Source organism: Perca flavescens, chromosome 23, assembly GCF_004354835.1.
Source record: "Perca flavescens isolate YP-PL-M2 chromosome 23, PFLA_1.0, whole genome shotgun sequence".
In the NCBI taxonomy this organism is placed as follows: Eukaryota; Metazoa; Chordata; class Actinopteri; order Perciformes; family Percidae; genus Perca; species Perca flavescens.
This window is the reverse complement of record NC_041353.1, coordinates 22,765,616-22,779,773: the sequence shown is the minus strand read 5'-3', so window position 1 is coordinate 22,779,773 and position 14,158 is coordinate 22,765,616. Positions and strand designations below refer to the sequence as shown.

At 41.4% G+C, this 14,158-nt stretch overlaps 1 pseudogene; it reads left to right on the top strand.

Moving 5' to 3' along the window:
* The first annotated feature begins 1,215 nt into the window (after positions 1 to 1,215).
* Positions 1,216 to 3,606, top strand: LOC114550371 (E3 ubiquitin-protein ligase TRIM21-like; annotated as a pseudogene).
* The last annotated feature ends 10,552 nt before the right edge of the window (positions 3,607 to 14,158 follow it).

Genomic DNA, 14,158 nt, shown 5'->3' with positions numbered 1-14,158 from the left:
GAGAATGTGTTTTCTATGCTTACCTAAAATAAAATTTATTTCATAACTCTGAATTTTACATTTTCTCATCTTTACTGGTATTTTTATGCTTCAAATACAGCATTGAAATCTTGAAACAGAATAAATAACTGTGTCCTGTTACTACAAAGGATATATTACTAGTTATTATAAGGACCAACTGTAAAAGGTAATAAATGGGTCTAACTAAAGTAATATTCCCAGTTCCTGGACATTGTTAAACTTGAGATTACTGGTGTATTATCAAACTTATTACATTCCCATCAGCCCCAGCTGTTGTTTACGTTAAACGCTAATTGAGCAATGCTAACACACCAAACTAAGACATAGAACATGTTAAACATTATACCTGCTAGGCATCAGCATGTTAGCATTAGCATTGTTACTGTGACCATGTTGACATTCGCATTTAGCTTAAAGCCCTGCTGTAGTATAGCCTCACAGGATGCTACCATGGCTGTAGACAGTGAATCAAATGACTATGGTTATTTATAGTCTATTTATTAAAGTTGTCTGCAACAATGTCAAAATATAACAATATATTGAGAGAATCACCAAAAGCAACTATTTAAAAAGACTTTTTTAAATATTGAACATAATGTACATGAAAAAATAATTAGGATTTTGACCCCGTTTGTGAAGAAAGAATCATTTAACCTATTCCCTTATTTTAATAAATTGTTAAAAACGAATCCAATCAGGAAATCTTGTTGTGATATGCTACATATATGCTACAATTATTGATCAGCTGAACCTTTCCAACATGGCCACCAGTGGGCATTGCAGCATTAGAAGTCCTCTCCAAAGGATCTGATGAGCTGATTGTAAAGGAAATGGCATGTGTTAAAGGCAGTTGCTTGTAAAGCGCAGCTCCTCTGTTCTCAATATGTTAAATTTGAAGCAATGTTACTACAGTTTGGACTCATCTGTCGGTTTGCAGGTTAAACAGGCTCTCACAAGGTTTTTGTTCCCAGTTGTTTGAACACTAATTTGCATTTTTCCTAAAGAAATTGTGCTTTTCAGACATTTCGTCATAACACCTTGAAGCCGGATTGTCCCCTTAAATTTGATTCAAAGTTGGCTACCTTCAAAGTTATACAATAGTTTTGATGGAGAGCGTGGGAAAGGGGGAGGGGAGTGTTTCACAGTCACATGCTTTACAGTAAAAGAAACTGAAAGTCAGAAAACTCAGAGCAACAGAAAGCACTGCTGCAGTCTGGACAAGTCTCTCTCTCTCTCTCTCTCTCTCAACAAACAACTTCAGGTGGACGGTACAACAGAGCCTCTGAGTACAACGCAACGAGTGAGTACAGCCGATCATTGTATTTGTGAAAGTGTATTTTTTAAACGATCCGTCTGAGCTCTTTACCCGCCTTCCCGAAAACCCCAGTCTTCTCCGATTGGTCGGCTGACCCACTCTGTTGTGATTGGTCAACCAAATTGAAATAAGCCACTGGGCGGGCTGTGCTTGCTCAGGCAGCACATGTGAAAAACTGGGCTGGCTTCACTGACATCACTGATTCAAACAGGAATGTGGGCAAGGCTGTTACATCTGTTACATACACTAAACTTAAAAACACACTAATAGATGGGGAAAATTCAAAAAAGCATTATAGGGTTTTTTAGGAAATACACTTTAAAATCATTGCAAAAAGCTTGCTTGATCTACATATTAAAATTAAGTTAAGTTTTTTCCTACTTAAATTTTTTTTTTTCTTAGACATGGCAACAGCCAGCAGTCTCCTCTCTGAAGATCGGTTTCTGTGCTTCATCTGTCTGGATGTGTTCACTGATCCAGTCACCATACCATGTGGACACAACTTCTGCAAGAATTGCATCACCGAACACTTGAACGTTAATGTCCAGAGACAGTGTCCCATGTGTAAAAAACTTTTTGACAGAAGACCTAAACTTCAGGTCAACACTTTTACATCCAAGATGGCTGCTCAGTTCAGGCAGTCAGTTCAAAAGGAGCAGAGGAGCAACATGCCAACACAGGAGAAGTTCTCTGTGACGTCTGCGCTGGAACCAAAGTGAAGGCCCTCAAGTCCTGTCTGGTGTGTCTGGTCTCCTACTGTGAGGACCTGGAAAGCAGAATGTGTAAGAGGCACGATAGACCACTGGAGCTGTTTTGTAAGACTGACCAGATGTGTGTGTGTCAGATTTGTGCCGAATCAAGTCACAAGCTTCATCTCATCGTTCCTCTGTTAGAAGAATATAAAGGAAAGAAAGCTGAGCTGGGAAAGACAGAGGCCGGAGTTCAGCAGATGATCCGAGAGAGAGAGCTGAAGATTCAGGAGCTGAAACGGTCAGTCAAGCTGAGTCAGGAAGAGGCAGACAAAGAGACAGCAGCCAGCGTGCAGGTCTTCACTTCTCTGATAACGTCTGCTGAGAGAAGTCTGGCTGAGCTCATTGACATATTTACAGAGAAGCACCAAACGACAGAGAAACGGACTGAAGGCTTCATCAAAGAGCTGGAAGAGGAAATCGCTGAGTTGAAGAAGAGAAGCTCAGAGCTGGAGCAGCTTTCACGCACCGAAGACCACCTACGACTGCTCCAAAGCTTCCCGTCCTTGAACCCCGCTCCGCCCACCAAAGACTGGACAGAGGTCAGAGTTCACTCATCATATGAGGGGGCGATGAGGAGAGCTTTGGCTCAGCTGGAGGAGACACTCGGCAAAGAGACGAAGAAGCTGTGCGGTGCTGTCGAGCTGAAGAGGGTTCGGCAGTTTGCGGTGGACGTGACTCTTGATCCCGAAACAGCCAATCTCTATCTTATCCTGTCTGATGATGGGAAGCAAGTCAGGCTCAGTGATAAAAAACAGAATCTTCTAGACAACCCAAAGAGGATGTCTTGTAATTCTGTCCTAGGAAAGCAAAGTTTTTCTTCAGGAAGATTTTACTATGAAGTTCAAGTCAAAGGGGAGACTGCCTGGGCTTTAGGAGTGGCCAGAGAGACAATCAACAGGAAGAAGATCTTCTTATCATTGTGCCCTATGAATGGCTTCTGGACCGTGTGCTCGAGTGTTGGCAATCAGTACAAAGCTCTCGCTGACCCTTCAATCCCTCTCGCTCTGAAGTCTCGGCCTCAGCAGGTGGGGGTGTTTGTGGATTACGAGGAGGGTCTGGTCTCCTTTTATGACGTAGATGCTGCAGCTCTCATCTACTCCTTCACTGGCTGTAACTTCACTGAGAAGCTCTACCCATATTTTAAACAGTGCGATTATGATGATGGTATGAACTCAACTCCCCTAATCATTTGTTCTGTCAATCCCAGTGCTTAGACTAACCGTAGCAGGAATAATTGGCATGTAAATGACCTCAATCCCTTTCTTTATATGTTGAGAGTTTTGCGGTTTTTTTATTTGTATTTTGGTTTCTCATTACTGCAGAAATTTCACAATTTGCCCATTCTTGTAAGTATTGTTTCAATGGGTTTTCCAACCTGCAAAAAAAAAGAATTCTCAATATTGCATTCCTTTAAACTGTACATGTATAAACTGTAAAACTCTTCAAGTGCATTACTAAAGGGTACATTTGTCTTCCGAGGGTTAGTGCACTGGGTTACACTTTACTTGAAGGTATCTACATAAGAGTGACATGACACTGCAATGAACGTGTCATAAACATTATAAACAAGTCAAACGTTTATGACTTAACGCATCTTTAGATACCTTCAAGTAAAGTGTTACTGTGCACTGTTGGTTCTGCTCCACTTGGAGGTGCCATTTACTTTAATTTATTTTTCTGTAAAAGCAAACGTGTTTTAAACTGCTATATAAATAAAGGCCATCATTACTGTTATTTGACCTGTTTTTGGTGATGTAACATTTTTCAGTAACTATTGCAGTTTTTTGTAAATGAAATAAGTATATTTCTGTAAATGATCAACTGCACTGTGCATTCATCACCAGTGGAGATATTTGAGGAATATTCTCTTGCTGACATGTTCCTAATCGTGTGAGAGAGCAATTATTCCTGGCATATAGATATTTTGTAGTTGAGTACACCTTGTGGGGGAAATACCTCTGAGACTAACTGTGTTAGCCTGTACAGTCCGCCTTCTACTCTGTCAGTTTAACAAAATGATTATTATGGAAAAGTATTACGACCACATGTATAAAAGTATTTGAGTTCTGAGAACAAATTCAGAGTTCTGAGATTTTTTTGAAATCAAAATTCTGAGATTCTGACTCTATTCTCAGCATTGTGACTTTAAACTCAAATTAATGTTTCACATATGGCCCTTATCGTCTTCCGTACTTTATGGCCTTAAATCTCAGTCTATGGATTTAGTTTAATGTTTTGCTTTCTTGCCTGAGAAGACAACAATTAATTTACTGAAATGTCTTATCAAAGATGCTAAATGCTCGGTATGCAGTGATATGACTGACATGTGCACAGAATATTAATACGTACGTAATATGTACATTTATTGGAAAATACTGTAGTACTCATCATTTGACCTAAGATAGTATTGCTTATTAGATGTGGGAGTGGATGGTTTGTCTTATTATGTTTACTGTTTGAGGAAGGATGTTATTCAAGTGCTGCGTCATAGTCAAAACAGGTTTGAACATCCATCGACTACAGCGATCTAGGGTTAAGGTCACAGGTACTTAGCTCTGTGTGTTTGTGTAACAAAGTATTACTCCTCTTGATCCCTCTTGGAAGGTTTTTTCCGAGGTCGGGAGCTGGCATCGCATGCAACAGAGGTGGCGGCACTTGCCATTTTACGTCATCGGGATGTCAGAGTTCAAGTTCAGATTGTTGTGGAGTCGTTGGATGCGTACGCACCACTTTTGGCCGAATACCAGAGCCTGAAAGTTATGTAACTTATGTAGTATCCTAAAGGAAATGAATTGGGCACCAAGCCAAACATCTGCACTGGACTGTCAAAAGATTCCATATTACTAAAAAGGGCATTTAGTGACATTTTGAGGACGGATCGATACCACTGACTCCATGTTTACTTCAGAAGCTCCTGGCATTTTAGTCTTTCAGACAAAAACACCTGCTTGCTTAGGTCAAGGCAAACTTTAGTGCAAATCAAATGAGGCTCAGTTGGTCCTAATGCGTGCCAAGACAATATTTTCCACACCAACATCAGCCGGTGGAACCGTTATGCTGATTATATGAACGCCTGTGGAAAGTTCCCAGCAGGGCAGCTTTATATGGGGAATGGAACCACTATAAGTGGAATCACAAATCCTGTTATACTCAAAGTTGCTTTAGTCTTGTCTTTGTAAATTGTGATTCAAACGCTCTTTTAAGTCTTGTCTTTTAAGCCTCCAACGTCTCCTTCAAGGCAGCGCTGCGACCGTTGACTTCAAGGCACCTAACCCTAACCCTAACCATAACCCTAACCATAACCCTAACCATAACCATAGCCTAGGCAGCACTGCCTGGAAGGAGACATTGGGGGCTTAAAACACCAATAAACGATTCAAACATTAATTTAATCATTTATTTAATCATCTCAGTGAGCAGCCTTTTTCCTAATTTGGCATTTTCCGAGTAAGAAATGTAGGATACACCGGTGTTATTCGGGTTTTAGAGGCATTCTTTGGACATGTATGCAGAGCATTCGGAATCTGTGTCTCAATCGGGGTTTTTACTGCAGTTTGTGACAGTTTATGGCAAGGCTGCGGTGGAGATTTCCTGAACCAAAAAGGAAAGAAGGAGACACGCAGCTACTTTTAAACATGATGAAAGACTCGGATATCAACAGGTTTTTGGATTTGGCCAAACATTGCAACGCCAAACTTTTCAAGAAAGAATAAATAAAAGAGGGAGAATGTGTTTGCACGGTCGAACAAGTCCCCCCACATGTGGAAAAACTTTGAAAAATCCTATTTTGCACGGCTACACGTAAACATGAATATTATAATAATAATAATTATAATATTATATAACAGCTAGGTCAGAATAATTGTCTTTTTCATAATAAGGGCAAAAACCAGACTAAGATGTACGTGCAAACCTAGTCAGTGAGATTCAGATCATTGAATATTTATATTATGAGCCTACATTTGAGTAATACTTCAGATTCTGGTTAGGATTTTCGGTTTTTATGATTTTTACTTCCTATATAACTCTTTGAGTGTTCTTACTGTATGTTTGTTTTGGGATTCTTACTTGTGACATGGCTGCTGTGACTCTGCAATTTCCCTTTGGGATAAACACTGTCTGTGTAATTGGTTATTACAGTGGAAGTTGCTCTGAGATGATCAGCACAAATGGCCTGTGTTCTATATATTGCAGCCATGTGATTTCATGTGTGGGATGGGCTGTCTATACGAACAGGTTGACTTTGTTATGTTGCCGCACCTGCCGTCGACGATGGGTGTGGTCAGAAGTGTGCCGTGCTGCGCCTTTAACCACACCTGACGGTGATATTAGGTTGTATTGAATCCGCACAGTAGCCTGTGGTGATTACTGCTGCAGGTCTGCAGTTAAAAAGAGGACAGAAAAATGAAACTGAAAGAGAGAAAAACAGGAGGGGGAAGTTTGTATTATGAGGTAATTTAATAACAAGGGAACCACATTTCTAATAATATTTCACAAGTTACCATAGAGACATAGCAAAGAATCTAGTCATCCAGGCAAATGATGTAGGTGAACTAGTTTGGGGATTTAGGGAAAAAAAGGATGTGGCCGATGAGGAGACGATGTGTGAGACTGCACGTATGCTGCTCACAGCTGGCAGACAGGGCAGGAGGTGTGTGTGTGTGTGTGTGTTAAGTTATGGGTGTGTATGGGGTGTGTGTGTGTGTGTGTGTGTGTGTGTGTGTGTGTGTGTGTGTTGCATGGTGTAGAGTCACGTTAATTGTTGTGTTATGGAGAATGCAGAATGTGGGATGTCACTGCCTACCTGACTAAAATGTCAACTCTAAAGTGTTTATGCATAAATAAATATATAATAAATAAAGCCTGATATACAGTACAGGCCAAAAGTTTGGACACACCTTCTCATTCAATGAGTTTCTTTTTTATTTTCATGACTATTTACATTGTAGATTCTCACTGAAGGCATCAAAACTATGAATGAACACATATGGAATTATGTACTTAACAAAAAAGTGTGAAATAACTGAAAACATGTCTTATATTTTAGATTCTCAAAGTAGCCACCCTTTGCTTTTTTATTAATAAGGGAAATAATTCCACTAATGAACCCTGACAAAGCACACCTGTGAAGGTAAAACCATTTCAGGTGACTACCTCATGAAGCTCATTGAGAGAACACCAAGGGTTTGCAGAGTTATCAAAAAAAGCAAAGGGTGGCTACTTTGAAGAATCTAAAATATAAGACATGTTTTGATGCCTTCAGTGAGAATCTACAATGTAAATAGTCATGAAAATAAAGAAACACATTGAATGAGAAGGTGTGTCCAAACTTTTGGCCTGTACTGTATATTCTTCCTCTGTGCCATAGAGCAGCATTGTTAGTCACACTGTTGCAACACACACACTGTAATTTATTTTGACTCAATCCCACACCCACACACACGCTGATACAAATACTCACTACAGCTGAAAATAATCCTCAGCAATCATCTTAATGGGCTCAAAAAAGAAGTTCCAAGGCAATCTTCCTTATTTAGGTTGCTATTTTATTTTGAAATTGTTAGTACGTCTATAATAGAGCTGGGTAACAACCCATAAAGGTTTTTTTAACTTAAAACAAGACTGTCTTGCACCTTCCTTATTTGTTTGAATTTAAGAGCGCTCCAGAACAGATCATCTTCATTGCATATGTTGGCAAAAACTAAAATATACAGTAAGATCTGGTCGTACCAGAAAGTGTTACACTGAAACATTTGATTCTAGAAGCTTGGTAACATTTTGCCAATACTAGGAGGGTGAGTTTGTGAAAACTGTGAAAACTGGCTTCCCTGTTAAAAGAAACACGCCGACTTATTGGGAATTTAGCTTATTCACCGTAACCACGAGAGTTAGACAAGTCAATACATACCCTTCTCATCTCAGTGCGTGTTGTAACGCTGTCTGACGACTCCAGCGGCATCAGGCCAGCACAGAACCTGCAGGTGAATGGTTCCAGTAATCCTACTGCTCCGAATAAGTGACAATATAACGCCAACATGTTCCTATTTACATGTTGTGATTTGTATAGTCCCAGCGGGTACAAAAAATAAGGTCACATGAGACACAGCCATCTTCTAACAGTAAACAAACCGGGAACTATATTCTCAGACAGGCTTGCTGCAAAGCAAATCACTCCGCCCAAGTATCAGAAGTAGCAGTGCTTCGCCTTCTGAGAATATAGTTCCCGGTTTGTTTACGGTCATGTTACGTTGTTTTTTGTACACGCTGTGATTCTATAAATCACAACATGTAAATAGGAACATGTTGGTGTTATTTTGTCACTTATTCGGAGCAGTAGGATTACTGGAACCATTCACCTGCAGGTTCTGTGCTGGCCTGATGCCGCTGGGTGCGTCAGACAGCGTTACAACACGCACGGAGATGAGAAGGGTATGTATGGACTTGTCTAACTCCGGGGGTTACGGTGAATACGCTAAATTCCCAATAATTCGGCGTGTTCCTTTAAGGGTACGGACCGGTAATACATTCCAGTGACTCACTGCTGCTGTATATTCAGCAAAAAAAAAAAAAAAAAAAAACCTGTACCTACAGAATGTGATTCCTAAAAGCGGAGTCAGAAAAAGGCAAAACTGCTCCTGATAGTTGATCAAATAAAATCACAATGGGGAGTACTCATTTGCCTACCCTGTTCACATTTTGTCGAGTTATTATTATTATTATTATTATTATATTGGCCTAACATTTGGGGCTTTCCGTGCCAAAAAAAAACTTTAACTATTACGACAACGATGGGAGCATCCACACTCATGAATGAATATTTGCGCTAAGCGTGTACATAATACACTAATACAGCAGACGTCAGGTTACAGGGAATGTCACTAGTAATAATCTACATATTCCTGAACTCGGCTACGGGGCTGGGGGTTAGATGTGTTCACAGCACCTGAACAAAAACATACGTGCACATTGCTGTATTATAAGTGTTTTAGACCGTTTAAGGCCACCGTACCAAAAAAAGGTCAGATTGTGCCAGTGTGAAAGTTTTCTGCAAGTGCAGTGTGAAAATCCCTAATTTCTCACCTTCTGTAGTCTTGAAAGGTGGCTCTGAAAAGATTGCAGCTTGCCTCCTTTTGCAGATTCCGACAGCTGGATTCATACTGCAGCAGTTATACTGGATTCCAAAGCAACTAAAAGTCAAGACAAAGAAGTGTCAGCATGCATGGGAATATTTCTGTTGATGTGTATGTTCAGTTTGTTCCAAACTATTCTTGCCTTGCCAATAAAATCACTTAAATAGCTATTAGCTGCTAGGTGGTTATAGCCCAACCCAGGTGGTGATGTATTTAGTTGTGTGTAGAAACTTTGAGTGTTTGGAACGACAGCGGTTGAACAATGTTAAGTGGATTGTTCCTTCAATTTCAGATACAGATTAGATCTGTGACTGATTTGTGAGTCATGTGAAAATACGCGGTTGTGTGAGGTCCTGTGTTCCAGAGGATGATTCCGCAATCATTTATTTAAAATAAAACCGGTTACTTCTGCACAGCGTTAAAAGGTACTAAAAATAAATCTCTCCTCCTGCCGGTCACGCCCATGATTCTTTGTCTTTTGTCCTCTTATCTTCCTCTGCACCTGGTTCACATCCATCTTTAACAAGCGCGTCATACTATCTTGTGGCCAATCCTAAACTGTGGAGGGGGTGGAGGGGGGGGTGGTCCAGCCAATCACAGCTGCTTCTCATTCACCTTGATTCCCAGTCCAACAAACACAGCAAATCCACAAAACCACGCAAATGATGCAAGACCCAGGCGGACCCGGGGCATGCTGGGAAACGCCTGCCTCTCGGCTGATCTAACAGCTGATTTGTTCAGCATCAACTACACATGATGATGTTTTATATCAACTTTTTATTGTGCTTCATTTGGAGGGATTTTAATCTCTATCTGTCTGATTTAAAGGCTCATTCTGTACAGAAGACAAGTTGTGTGGCTGATAGTGACGTTTAGAAATCAGAGAGACTAAATCTGTTCAGATTACAGATGATTTACAGTCTGTTGTTTAGTAACATCAGTAACAGAACGTATGTAGTCTTAATATTACCAACTGGAGACTGTGTACGAGCTGATGTATGGGTCTGATAACATTTTAATAAATCGGAATCGGAGCCATAAAGGATGTGAGTGTTTCTGTGACTTCCTGTTCAGAGTGAAGGCTGCTGGAAACTGTCCCCCCCCCCCCGGCTGCCATCGCCTGCTCTCGTCCACTTTACAGGCGAGGTGCAGTTCATCTGGAACGAGCCCAATAACTGTTAAAACATGCGACACATCTACCAATAAAACAAGTACACCACACACTGCTTAAACTCAAACTGGGCCATTAACCAAAAAATGCAAAGATGGGGTCAAAATGAAAAGCTGCCACATTTGGAGCTTAGGCTGAAGCAATGGAAACTACTTCCCTGACTTTTTCCATACTTTGTCCTCTTCCACACTTCCTCAGTAGTCATTTTCCACATACAGTAGTATCTCTGAGCTACGTCGGCCGGGCTTGGTGCGTGCTCGGTGTAGCTGACGAAGCAATCTGCTGTTTTGAATTCTCGCGAGGTCACTCTCAAAATGAATATCAGCTGCACGCAAATAATGCCAAATGTGCATACTGTACATGAACATCTGATCTTAAGTGATGTTTCGGTCCAAAGTATGTTCCTGGGCGCAGTGAGTCAGTTATTTACATAAAGGTGGGCCCTGAGTCGTGTCGTGTGCTGGAATGTAAATGTTATGACAGCGGAAGGGGGTCAGGGTGGCTCCACGGGGCTCTGCGGACAGGTGCGCGAGGTGAGGACAGTGTCTGTCTTCTGTCTGTTTACCAGACTCCCATCAATGGACAGTGTCTAGTGTGAATCTGCTATAGACTAGGGCAGGGGTCTTCAACGTCTTTTCAGCCAAGGACCCTTTAAAGCTTTAGTGCGTAACTTTTTGATATTAACGAACGTCCGTTACATTCCAGCCGTTGCCAAATGAGTTGCTCCAAAGCTAATTAAGACTATCAGCTCCACACAACTCTCTGGATTTCTCAGTAGGACTACGTTCAGAAGATTATGGCGTCCGGCGAGTTTCCCGCTCAGAAACTCGAGTGAAGATAATGACCTCTTCTGAAGAGTCCATCATGTTTTTTTTAATCCTCCGTGTCCTCCTTGGCTACTAGCAACTGCGCGGAGGAGGGGTGAGGGGTGTTGCGCGATCACGGAAGGCTTGTATCATGTGGACGCGCCGACAGTTTGGTTGTCATTACTTAGAATTCCTCATGGGGGGGCGACAGAAATTACGCACTACAGCTTTAACTAAAAGAGAGACGGATCAGGGAACCCCTACTACATATATTGTATAAAAGTAAGTTGCATATTAAACTGGGCATACAATAATGTGTAGGGCGGCCTAAAGCCTTTATACGTGCATTTTTATTGAATAGAATACTAAGCTATTAACATAATTATTGTTGGTATGATTTTATAGATCATGTTTTAATGTTACACATACATGTGGCACAGGGAATCCTCAGGATGAACTGGATATGTGGATGGCCTTAGTGACCACCTTACCTAGAGACCAGTTAGTTATGTTGTTTTCTCACTACTAGGCTGATTTATATTTGCTTATAATATGTTGGATTCGTGTTAAGATGTTTTCAAGAGGTTTTCATCTAGCTGCTGAAGACCCAAACGTTGTTCTTTGGACTAGGAAGAACCCTCGGTTACGTTGTAACCTTGGTTCTCTGAGTGAAGAGACTATCTCTCCACCGTTACATATTCCACATGTACGGGGATGATCCCCCTGAGGTCAGGTACGCGGATACTTCTTTATTTCCCATAAAGCACCGGTGCTGGTCGTGGAATCGCTGCTACTTTGATCGGCACCGTCTCCGAGCGGGCCTACAGCTGGAGAGACAGTCTCGATACTGTAGAGAACAAACTAGTAAACCTGACGATGGACCACGTGAGAAGCTGTCATTGGAAAAGGGAAGGCACTTTCAAAAAAATACCTAACGGGTGATTGGATGAACCATCTGTCTATCACGTCCGCCATTGTCGTGGCCCGTCCCACACACCTGAACCCCGTCTGTAGCTGCCAATAGCGTCTGGCAGGACGCGGATAGGTCCACTGCTACCACCACGTATGTTCACAGATACAGTACTTGCTACTGTGTCTGTCTGCTGTCTGGAGCTGAGCCTTGACACTGAAAACAGCTGCCTGCTGCAGCTGGGAACAACACGCCGATAAGAGCTGGGAGGGGAACCCGAATCAGTGAAGTTTTGGCCTGTAAAACCAAAACAATATTCATCAATATGCTTTTGTTTTTTTTAGCAAACATGCCAAAACATTTCATGGTTCCACGTTCTCAAAAATGATAATTCACTGCTCTTCTTGGTCTTCTGTGGAGAGCGAGTGAGAGAGTGATAGGCTTTAAGCTCCAGAGCAAGTACTGACTCCAGTGGTGGTCTCTGCGTACCTACATACGTACTTCCATACGTACCTACGGCGCAGATTCAATGCAGAACCATAAGAAGGTGTTCCTGTCCCCTCATGAAGCCAAACTTGACTCGACTAGTCCTGGTCTTGGATAGAGATGGTCCGATACCATCGGTATCGGCTCCGATACTGCCTAAAACGCTGGTATCGGTATCGGGAAGTACTGGAGATTATGCACGGAGCCCTAAAGAAAATCTACATTAAAGTAGTTTATTTATGTTCTTTTTCCGTTATAACTGACTTGACAGACTGGATAATAAAAGAAAGTTCTGTGGTGTTCATTGTTTGTGTTTGTTCATGTTTCACAAAGAGTTTAACCTGAGCCAGACAGACAACAAAGATAGAAATAATATCACATCCATACAGGGATAGTAGTATACAGTTGTTAAAACATAATAAAATATAGGACGCACTGGTATTGGCTCGGTACTCGGTATCGGCCGATACACAAGTTCAGGTATCGGAATCGGTATCGGGAAGCAAAAAATGGTATCGGGCCATCTCTAGTCTTGGACTTGTCTTGGCTTCGACTATCTGTGTATCTCTTCTTCCACTTCTCCCTGTCTTCTGCAGGATTGCATTCCCCTGAATGCTGTGGAACATTTTGCTGCTCCCATCTTTGTGCAGATCAGTCGATCAGTTTTTTTTTTAGTTTTTTTCCATTAGGCAACATGAACCAGATCCACTTGTGTTTCCACTTGGCTAGAAAACACTGCAATAAGTCACCTATCACCGACCACAAGGCCTGACCGACGCTTCAGTTAGCGCTCAGTATAGACACAATGTGCTTTTGACTCTCCAGATGATTTATCTGCTTTTTAAATGGAAGGTGGCTTTCTGCTGGCCTTTGACATGAATACGTGAGTCTCTCATTATATGGGACTCCAAGACTATGAGTCAACTAAAAGGCCTAAATTGTAGGTGCAAGGAGAGATTGTTAACCGGTATGTGACACAGTTCCTGCTGGCTGACATACATCAGCTGCAGGCGGGACGATATGACATAACTCACGCTGGTGGACTTTTTGGTATTTGTTATTTACATAGTGATAAAATGTAAGTGATAGCAGAAAGACACAAGGACGGAGGAATGTGTATTTATAGTTTTAAAAGCCAGAGAAGTCCCCCTGTCCCCTCAGTTTGGGCTACTCCAGTCGTAAAGAATTGCACTTCCATAAAATTGGGGGACTAAGTGTTTTTTGGTGCCTACCATCAAACATATACATGCCTCAACAGTAATTTCATTTAAATTGTAAATGTGGACATCTTGTCAGCTAACTAACTAACAGTATATTTCGTAACGAGTAGTGTTTGGAATGACACTAATTCCAGTATTGCTCCGTTACGTAGACATTTTAGGGTTCAGCTTGTTTAGAGATCAGCTGTATTAACTTCCTACTCTTAAAGCTTTTTCTTTACAAGGCTTCACCTCATGGCACAAAGTTGAATCCAGGAGAGTTTCTTTACAACTTCCAGGCAAGATCCCCAAGTTTCCAATACACTGTATGTCAGGTTGAATTTTAGGGAAAATGATGCACAGATTAT